The sequence below is a fragment of the Durio zibethinus genome, chromosome 5 (assembly GCF_047325235.1).
Source record: "Durio zibethinus cultivar Kanyao isolate XHJ-2024 chromosome 5, ASM4732523v1, whole genome shotgun sequence".
In the NCBI taxonomy this organism is placed as follows: Eukaryota; Viridiplantae; Streptophyta; class Magnoliopsida; order Malvales; family Malvaceae; genus Durio; species Durio zibethinus.
In genome coordinates this window covers 32080310-32090542 of record NC_143166.1, presented here as the reverse complement: position 1 = coordinate 32090542, position 10233 = coordinate 32080310, and the positions used below count along the sequence as shown (strand labels likewise).

General features: G+C 28.1%; 1 pseudogene across 1 annotated transcript; it reads left to right on the top strand.

The window, feature by feature from the left end:
* The first annotated feature begins 5981 nt into the window (after positions 1-5981).
* LOC111283093 (transcription factor HHO6-like) lies at positions 5982-8774 on the top strand (annotated as a pseudogene). Its single transcript, XR_016342346.1, has 5 exons — positions 5982-6478; positions 6715-6989; positions 7095-7476; positions 7933-8009; positions 8189-8774. The product of XR_016342346.1 is annotated as a transcription factor HHO6-like (transcript).
* The last annotated feature ends 1459 nt before the right edge of the window (positions 8775-10233 follow it).

Genomic DNA, 10233 nt, shown 5'->3' with positions numbered 1-10233 from the left:
TGGAAAATTTTTGGAACACGTCCACATTTGCATTACTGAAAAGTTTCTTTTTTTTTTTTTTTTTGTTTTCTTGTTACTGGTGGTGGATGAAGCACTATTGCCTGGCTAGATTTTATGAAAAAGATGAAATTTTTTTCTCATGTTTGCATCATGTAAGCTGTACAAGCAACCAAATAGATTCTTTCATCCAGCTAGTCCTTCCATTATCAATCACCTTAGTACATATAACATCAATGGCAGAAGATAAGTGGTGAGAGATTTTTCTGCAAAAAGTACAAGTATCAAAAGAATTATACCCTCATAAGTTAATACAGTTGGTAACAAGAGAAACTTTTTTTCCTTATAAATTAAAATTTAATTTTTATAAGAAATATTTCCAAAATAAAATCTTTAATATAGCTTATGTAAATCTAAACAAATTACAAAAAAAATTAAAACAAAAAATTACTTTATTTTTTAAGATTCGAGGGCATTGTTTTATATTACCTCACAATCCTAGATCTTAGTTGAAGAGAAGTTCAGAGACAAAACAGATGGAATCTATGATTAGTTCATCCAGCCACCTTCAGCACTTCAAGAGGGAAAAAAAAAACAAGAGAGAAGAAAACAGGCAAGTAAATCCAAATTGTGAATCTTGGTTACAAATATTTCCTGAAAAAGTAACCCAATAAAATTATTCAATTGTCCAATAGTTTTTTGTTGTTGAAAAATCCAATAATAGAATTTTTTTTTTTTTACCAAATATCAAAGCTAGCTTCAAGCATTTATAACACATAATAAGTTGTGATAAAAAAATGATTGACCATTACTACTGGCATGCAGCTCTGTGCTTAATTGCCTACCTCTATTAATTTCCATATTGAGCAAAGACCATTCTCCAAATCATTGCTATCAATCCATTATATTGGATCAATGCGAAAAAAAAAAACCAAAAAAAAAAAAAAACAAAACCCAAATGATTCTCAATCATCAGTTAAATTCCAAAGTATTTTCTTGATTTTATACTAAAAAATTATATATATATATATATATTAAAAATACGATTAAAAAATATTTTTCTTCAATTTATTTAATAAAATTTAGTTTTAGTAGTAATTCAAACTAATATATTTGTTTTCATGAGTATAATATGAGAACGTGAAACATATTTGAAGTGTCTGTCAGGCAAATTGGACAAGGGTTTTTGGATGGTTACAGATACCAAATTTTTTTTTCTTGGATTCTTTAATTCTTGAGAGTATCCTCGAAAATTTTTAGAATATGACTCTCTCTTTGTCTTCTTTGTTAGAGATGCTTTGCTTCGGCCATCAAAAACAAATTTTGGTTGGCTTTCAAGCGGTCAAGGCCAACTCACCATGCACTATTCCTATTCCTATTGCTTTTTTCTCTTCTCTCTCTTAATCAAAAAGACTAAATTCCACATTCCCCTTTTAAATTAATCTTTTTTTTCTTGAATTGACCAACTTGTCATGACCCCTTTTCTTAATTCCATTATTTTTTACCGACAAGAGGTTTGTAGGCTTTGTGTCTAAGTGGTTTTTTTTTATTCCATTTGCTATCATTACTTTCCCTAAATGTAGGGATTAAGAGAATCTTATTCTCTTTGACCACTCAATATTCAGTTATATAGTGGAATATATAGTGTTCTAATCACGATAAAATTTATATAAAATTTTATAAGTGAAATTTATTAAATTAAAAAATAAGTAAATAAAAATTTTTAAAAAAAATTTAAATGATATGTTAATAAAATTTAATGTAAAAATTAATAATATGTAAAAAAAATTATGTATAATTTAAATTTAATTAATATTTATTGAATGATAAAATTTTATCAATATTTTTATTAAAAATATTTATTTAATAAATATATCAAAATTTATTAATTTTTTTTAAAATTTTACGTAATTTTTATCTATATAATAAAATCATTCAATCTATCGATTTAAATTTTTATTTACTCATTACTAATAAAAAATTTTATAAACTTTATTTATAAAATTTCATTTAAATCTTTTCCTTTTAACCATACAATAAGGGAAAAGTTATTTTTCAAGCTGACTAAAACACCCTCTCTATCTCCTTTGAATGTATATTAAATAAATTTCAAATCCTAAAAATCCTTTTTGTAATGATAAAATGATGATAATACGATGAGAATTCATTTTCATTAATCATCCAAATGAAGCATAAATCATTTAAAATAAATAATTATGGCTAATTTTTTTTTGTCTCTTAAAATTATTGCAAGTAAAATATCCTCAATTTTTTAATATAGTTTTTAATCAATTCTTAAAAATACATAAAGATTTTAATTTTGACCCAATATATCTTCTCCTTTTTCCCATGAGCCATGTCCATTTTATATACAAAAATATCCAAATAAAATTTAGGTGAAATTACTTGATTTGAGTTGGATTTTTTTTTTTTGGTCACTAAATGGCTTGATAGTGAGTTTTTACTAATACAAAATGATTTATCTTTAATAAAAAATAATTTTGGTGAAAAAAATATGATGGTGATAAAATGGAAGGGCAAAATTGGTAACATAAAAAATCAGACACAAATAGATTCTTTGGTTACAAGCATCCGACAGAACCAATGGAGATGCTAGGAAACGGAGTGGATCCAATCCAAAGTGCACGTTTCAGTTAGAATTGAAAATTACAAAAAGGAGAAAAAGATGCATCGACTTAATTTTAATTAAAAAAAAAAAAGAGAGTGGATCCAATAATATTATAACGGGGGGGAGAATAATTAAAAATTATTAATTGGGTGAAAGAATTTGGTGAATGGAGAGAGAGATTCTTAATTCTATGGAAGAGAAATGGAATCTAACGGCTGTAAAAGCCTGTCCTTTTTTCCTTTGGGGCAAAAAAAGGGGAGGAGCATCTTTCTTCTTACAACAACTGAAATCTCAGGCAATATCGAAGTTGGGTCCCACATATCTCTAAGATTGGATCTCTATGTTTCAAACACACCCGTTTTGGGGGTTTGAATTTTTCTGACGTTGCTCGTTTGTTCTTTTTCTTTGGTTTTGGTTTTGGTCTTGGTCTTGACGTAACATTAATTTGGATGGACGGTAAATTATGTTCAGTGAAATTAAAAAATAACGGTAATAAAAATATTAGATTTTATAATAATGAAATTAAAATAATAATAATATATTTAAACCAAAAAAATAAATATATTTGAATAAAAAATATTTTATTATTTATGATAATTTTTGAACAAATATGAATAATATCTTTTGATATCTAATATTTTAATTCGTTTATATTTTAATAAATAGTAATAGATATTTAAATTTATATATAAATTCGTTATTCATTTATATATGTAAAACACATAAAATTTTATATTTGTAAAAAATTTCGAACCTTAAAAAATAACTTTGATTTATTAATTAAGAATGAATTTAAATTTTAAATTAAATTTTTATTTTTTATTTTGATAAAAATTTTAAATATAATCATATATTAACAAATTCAAATATTTAAATTAACGGTGTTCATTTAAGTGGATTCAAATTTAGATATTAATATTAAACTTAAACAAATATTTAAATGAATTCAGATGTTATAAATATTAAATAAATTCGAATACAATTATCTAAAAAATAACGAATATTCGCTTCATTATCATTTTTAATTTTTATCATTTTATCAAATGAATTTTAAATAAAATTAACAATATTATTATCTTAATTTTACAAAACCAATTCAAGTTTTTTTTTGGAGGAAACTTGACATGAGAATTGAACTATTTGAGTATTATAATAAGATTATCATTACAAATGTTTTTATGATATTTTTTAATGTTAGTTAAGTATTTATTAAAAATAATATTTTGTATTAAATGCAGTAGTTACTTAATGTCATGAATTCCAATGCATAGGAGAATTATCTTACTTAATGTAACTTTAAAAGATGCTTTTAAAGCATTTATTAATAAAACCCTTATAAATAGTTGCTAGTAAAATGTTAATGGGTACTTAATGACATTGGTTAAGATGATATTTAAAAATATATAATTAATGTATTTTTTTTAATTTAGTAAAAATAATGTGTATAAACATCGATACAAAATATTTTATTTATAAAAATATTACAGCATATATTTATTTGGAAAAGTTTAGGAGTTCAAATTTTGGTGATTCTATGTTGAAATTGTTGTATTGAAAAAAAAAAAAAGATTTGGGTTTGATTGATACATTAGTTTATAACGTTAGGCAATACAATCTTTGGCCATATAAACGAAGTTTTCCCATGTCATTTTTCCAACAGCCTGTAAAATGTTTTACGAGCCAAACAACTAATAATTACGATCATGACTATTGAAATTCCATTTTCCTTTTTATGACAATTTTATATATTTATATAATATAAAATATTAAAATTTATGTATTTATATTATATTTTATATAAAAATTATGTATTATAATTCGTATTGATATTAAAATATTAAATATATATATTTTATTTTGTTACATCCATTTATAAAATTATTACTAAAATTTTAAATTATATTATTTTTATTTTTTATTTTCGAATCATACTCGTATCATGCATGTGTTATCAAGTCTAATTTGGATTGTTGTTTAAGTTTAAGGTGCAATATGTTTTCCAACTCAAAGTATAACTAACTAGATTGGATGGAGTTAAGGAAAGATAGAATAGAATAGAAACTTTAAAAAAATGTCAAATATATTAAAAATTATAGCATATAGTTTTTAATTATAATAAAATATTATGGAAGTTGATTCTTTATTTTTGCAAATAAAATAAAAATATTAATCCTACCATGAAAGAAATTATAATGTACATAATTTTCATTAAAAAAATAAAAGATTCAATTTATCTACAATTTTGAGTATTAATATATCATATTTAATTTATGGTCTCAAATTTTCATGTGATTTATAAAGTTAAAAATTTCCAAATACAAAGGATGGTGAGTTCAAGTCATCATGGCTAAAGGTTAGACCTTAAACTATTGCTTAATCATAATTATTTTTGTCAATTTGATATATAAAATTAAATTAAATTAAAATTTAATTTAATTAATTTACTCTATCAATTTAAATTATAACATTTAGCAAATTTAAATTTAAAATTTAACATATTTTTTTTTATTCTCAATTTCAAATTTTTAATAAAAAAATTTATTTGTACCAAAAAAAGTTAATTTGATGTGCAAAATTTGCTTATATTTTTTTGATAATTTTTAATAGGGGTGGGCAAAAATCGATTTGAACCAATTAGATCAATCAAAATCGAGTAAATTCGGTTGAATCGGTTCGATTTATTCGGTTTTGATCATAATCGATTTTTTAAATTGATTAAATTGATTAGCTTGGTCGATTTTTTATTTTTAAAATTGATAATCGAATTGATCAAATTAATATATTTTTTAATAAGTAAAAGTAAAAAAATTGAGATAAATATTTTTATTTTTTTCTTATAAAATATTATTAAATTATTAAATTTTTTAATAATTTAATTTGAATAATATGTAAATTTGAGTTTTATTGAATTAAATTTATAATTAAATAATTAGTCATAATAAATAATAATAATAAAATTTTAATTATTTAATCGAATCAATTTTAATCTATTCAATTATAATCGATTATTTAAAAAATTTTGATCAATTTAATTATTTATTAAATAAAAATTAATTAAATCAATTAATAAATTTTTTAAATCGAACTGATGCAATTGAACAATTGGTCATTCCTAATTTTTAATCCTTCTCTACTTTTATTGAGTTATAAAGAAAATTACCCAATTATTATAAATTTTATTTCAAAAAATAAAAAAAAAATTAAAACTTTCCGTTCTAGAAAATTAACTAGGCCAAAAGGATGAGTGAACTCGGACAGACGGGAGAGTGATGGATAGAATACGCGACGACGCGAAAGTGACTTCACAACCCAAAAACCGCAAAAAGAATCTTCGCCTTCCAAATTTCCATTTTTTTCCCCCTCCTCTCTAAGAAACCAAAATTTGCTTTTCTTTCGTTTTCTCTCTCTCCAAACAACAATTACGTCTCTCTCACTCAACACTTACATTATTTATAAATAAATAAACAAATAAATCTCATTACCTTCTCTCTATATATTCATTCATAGATCTCACCGCTTGCCTTCCACCTCGTTTCACCTCCTTTTTTCTCAGCTTGAACAGACAAAAAAGAAAAAGGAAAGGGAAAAAAAAAACCCAAAGGAAGGAGAAGAATTGTGAGAAAAAGAAGAGATCAAAAATGGGTTCGGTTCCACCAGAACTGAGCTTGGATTTTGGACCAACTTTTGTACCCAAAACGATGAGTAATTTTCTCGAGGAGGTTTCATTGATCGGAAACGTTTCCCACAAGGTTTCGAGACTCGATGCTTTTGTTATACGATTGGAACAAGAAATGAGAAAGATCGATGCTTTTAAACGTGAACTTCCTCTTTGCATGCTCCTTTTGAATGATGGTTCGTTTCTTCAATCAATTTAAATCAAACATTTTTATTCCTATTAATGGTTCCCTTTCGATTTTTTTTTTTTTTTTTGAGGAAAAGCCCCATTTCTTGATTAAGATTTTGATTAAAAATGTTTGTTTTTAGCTTGGGTTTTGGTTAGAAGAGTTAGTTCTGTAACTTGGGTTTTGGTTGTTTTGAGATTCTATTCAATTTATTTGATGCAATTTTCGTTTTCTGCTTGATTGCAGCGATTGTAGCTTTGAAAGAGGAGTCAATGCAATGTACAGCAAGAAATGTTGAACCAGTTTTAGAAGAATTTATTCCATTGAAGAACAACAAGAAGGAAAATAATCACAGTGAAGAAGATGGTGCCTTAATCACCACCAAAAAGGACAAAGATTCTAACAACAACAACTGCAATAATAATAAGGACAAGAAAAATTGGATGAGTTCCGTTCAGCTTTGGAACACTGATGAGGATGATGATTATCACTCCACTGATCATCACAAACTAGATACTAAGGTACCTCAAAAAAAAAAAAAAAAAGACACCACATTTAAGCTAAAGAAGTAGTTTATAATGAAATAAATTTGCTAAAATTGAACACTTTTTCTTGGTTTTCGACAGAGAAATGATGAATATCTATTTCAAGGATGTAAAAGCAGGGGAGGAGCGAAGGCGCTTATTCCATTCAAGGCAAATTTGGGTTTTGCAGTGAGGAAAGAAGAGAAAGAGGAGATACCAGTCCATGGACTAACGCTTTTGACTCCTGGAATCAAGAATCTGAAAGAGGAATCAGGGTCTACGGGATCAAGGACAAGTTGTAGCAGAGCAATTTCGTCTTCTGCCCCCAATGCTCAGTCAAATTTTCGATCTGGACCACAGCCGCTGTCCAATCACCACCAGCAGCAGCAACAACAGCAGACTGCTAGGAAGCAAAGGAGGTGCTGGTCACCCGAGTTGCATCGCCGGTTTGTCAATGCCTTACAGCAGTTAGGAGGCTCTCAAGGTGAGGAAATGAAGAACAATTAGACATGTACTTAGCCGGTGACAATTTTGATTTTGTTGTTCTTGGATCTTCGTTTTCTTGTCCTGAGTTGGATTGTTTATTGTTCTAGTCATCGTAGTTAAGAATTAAGAACTTTGGTCAAAAGGAGGATTGGATTGCAAGAAACAGGACATCTTTGTAGCAATTTTCTGTTCCTTTATCACTCAATCTGATTTTGCTTTAGAGATGGAAAGTCGACATTTTTTTTAATATGGCTAACAGATATGTGTATGAATTATGTATTAGTTTGGTTTGAGACCGTGGATGATAAGAGATACTTATAGGAAACTGGAGAGTCTATAGTATTAATCATTCCATTGGGATCATTGAGTTGCAGTGTTCTTTTTTATTGCAATTCACCCTTTGATTCTTTTACTTTCAAGTTTCTAAGTCAAAATTTTTTTATTCTTTTTGCAGTGGCCACTCCAAAGCAGATTAGGGAACTTATGCAAGTAGATGGCTTGACCAATGATGAAGTTAAGAGTCATTTGCAGGTGAGTTCTTAGTTCCTCTTCTTTCTTGGTAATTTGATCTTTGGAAACGAGTGAAAAGAGAGAAATCATCTGTTTCTTACTATTTCCAGATATTAATGGTTTTCTGAAGCCCTTTAATCCTTGGCCTTTTCTCTGAGTTTTGATGTCAATATTGATGGAAGATTTTCCTGACTTTACAGAAATACCGACTTCATACAAGAAGACTTCCACCTTCCACAACCACCCCCGCAAATCAATCAGTCGTTGTTTTGGGGAGTGGTCTGTGGATATCCCAAGATCAGTATGGAGATTCCTCAAAGGGGAGCAGTTCCCTTTCTGGTTCTCCTCAAGGTCCTCTCCAGTTAGCCACAAACACTGGAGGGACCTCTACTACAGGAGGTGACAGCATGGAAGATGATGAAGATGCAAAATCCGAGGGCTATAGCTGGAAAAGCCATATTCACAAACCCGGAAAAGATGATGTATAGAGTTTATCCACCATGAATTTTGCAGATAAAGTATACATGGAAGGAGTTCGTGACCATAAAAAATAAAAATTATAATATACTATTACTATATTATACATAAAGGAGAAAGATCTTGAGAAATGAGATAGAGGCTGTGAAATTTTGCAGGATTTGCTTTCCTTCGATCTTGAATTGTGTTTTTGTTTTCTTCCGGAATGAGTACAAGAATTCCAATTATGATCCATGTTTTCATGGAAGAAACATGAGAACTATTCCCATATCATAAAGCTATAGCTTCTCCATTATTTGCTCTATTACATTGAATCTCTGTTTGCTAGTGCTTTCTACTATTTTGAGGTTTTATAAATGCCTTCATCTCCTAGAAATTGTTGTTAAAATCACTGTTTTGATAGCTATTTCTTCTGTTCTAAGTGCAAGTAGTCTGGCTTACTAGCTTAATCCACTAGCAATTCCTTTTTCTTCCAGATTTTTGTTTTTGGTACACAGTTTAGGACGAAAAATGGTTTACTTGTTCCAGGGTAATGGCAAATCGCAAGCTTCAATAAGAATTTATATTGGAATTATAGATTGTCCATCAGAAAAATTTTCTGGCAATAGAAGTCGATATTCCAATCTTTGTGAAGCATTACTTCTAGCGTCTCTCCTTTTTTCATTGAGACACTGTTGAGTAATTGCTCATAGAAAGTTTCTTGAGGACAATGATGAAGCTTGGTAAAAGCTCAATCTTGTTGCCAAGAGACACCAAGAAGAAACCAAAAATGACAAAAAACTTACGCAGGTTGCATCTCATATTTGACAAATCCGGGGCAATTAAGCTGTAAATTAGAGATATTTCATGACCAATTTTTAATAGCCGCTTTGGTTATTCAATGGGTTTTCAGCTTTCACAGAGAACTTTCAATAGCTAGTTGTACTGTTCACACATGCATGGTGTCCACCTTCATTTTCCCCTGGGAAAAATCTCAAATCTTTTCTACGTACAGAGTACCACTCCTAGAAATGACCTTGAAGATTAAGCAAAGCAAATATCAGCCTTTTGAAGACTAAGGGTACAACAAGGAAAAAACTTGACCTCACATTTTTCCACTGCCCCGTCGGGTAGGCCAGTGTGTTTATCCCTTGGGGTAGATGAGATTTGACAAGGCCTGTTCTTTACTTTTACTTTGTTACTATTCTTATTTTTACGGAAAACTACCACTATTAGAATTTTGTACGTAATTTAGGTATTTTTATTTAAAATATATTAAATATAAAAATTATCTATAAACTTTTTTTCTTTTCACGTACAATAAGAGAAAAACATTTTTTAACTAATAAGTTGTAGTGGTATTTTGGCAATTATTCAGCCTTTTAAGGTCATTATGATACTAACCAGGATGGGAATAAACATTTGTTGACATTTACTAGATTCCAAAATTTCAATATTTAGATTGATGGGTGACAGTGTTTTGGTTGTACAAGAAGATAGCCGAAGATCCAGACTTATCTTGGAAAGAAGATTTTAGGGTTCTTATTCCCTTATTACTCTTGTACAATCTCCATTATTCTAAGTTGCAGTTTTCTTATATTTAATGGAAACTGACAAGCAAACAGTTGGCATATTCTCTCCCAAATTAGCTCACCAAAATTCTCAGTCTACCTTCCCCAATTGAAGGACAGTTTGGCAAACAAGAAACCTGACCAAAAACAATTGTAACCTGGGGCCTTTTTTCCAGATCATCCAAAAAAAAAAAAAAAAGGTTGAATACATGGGTAGA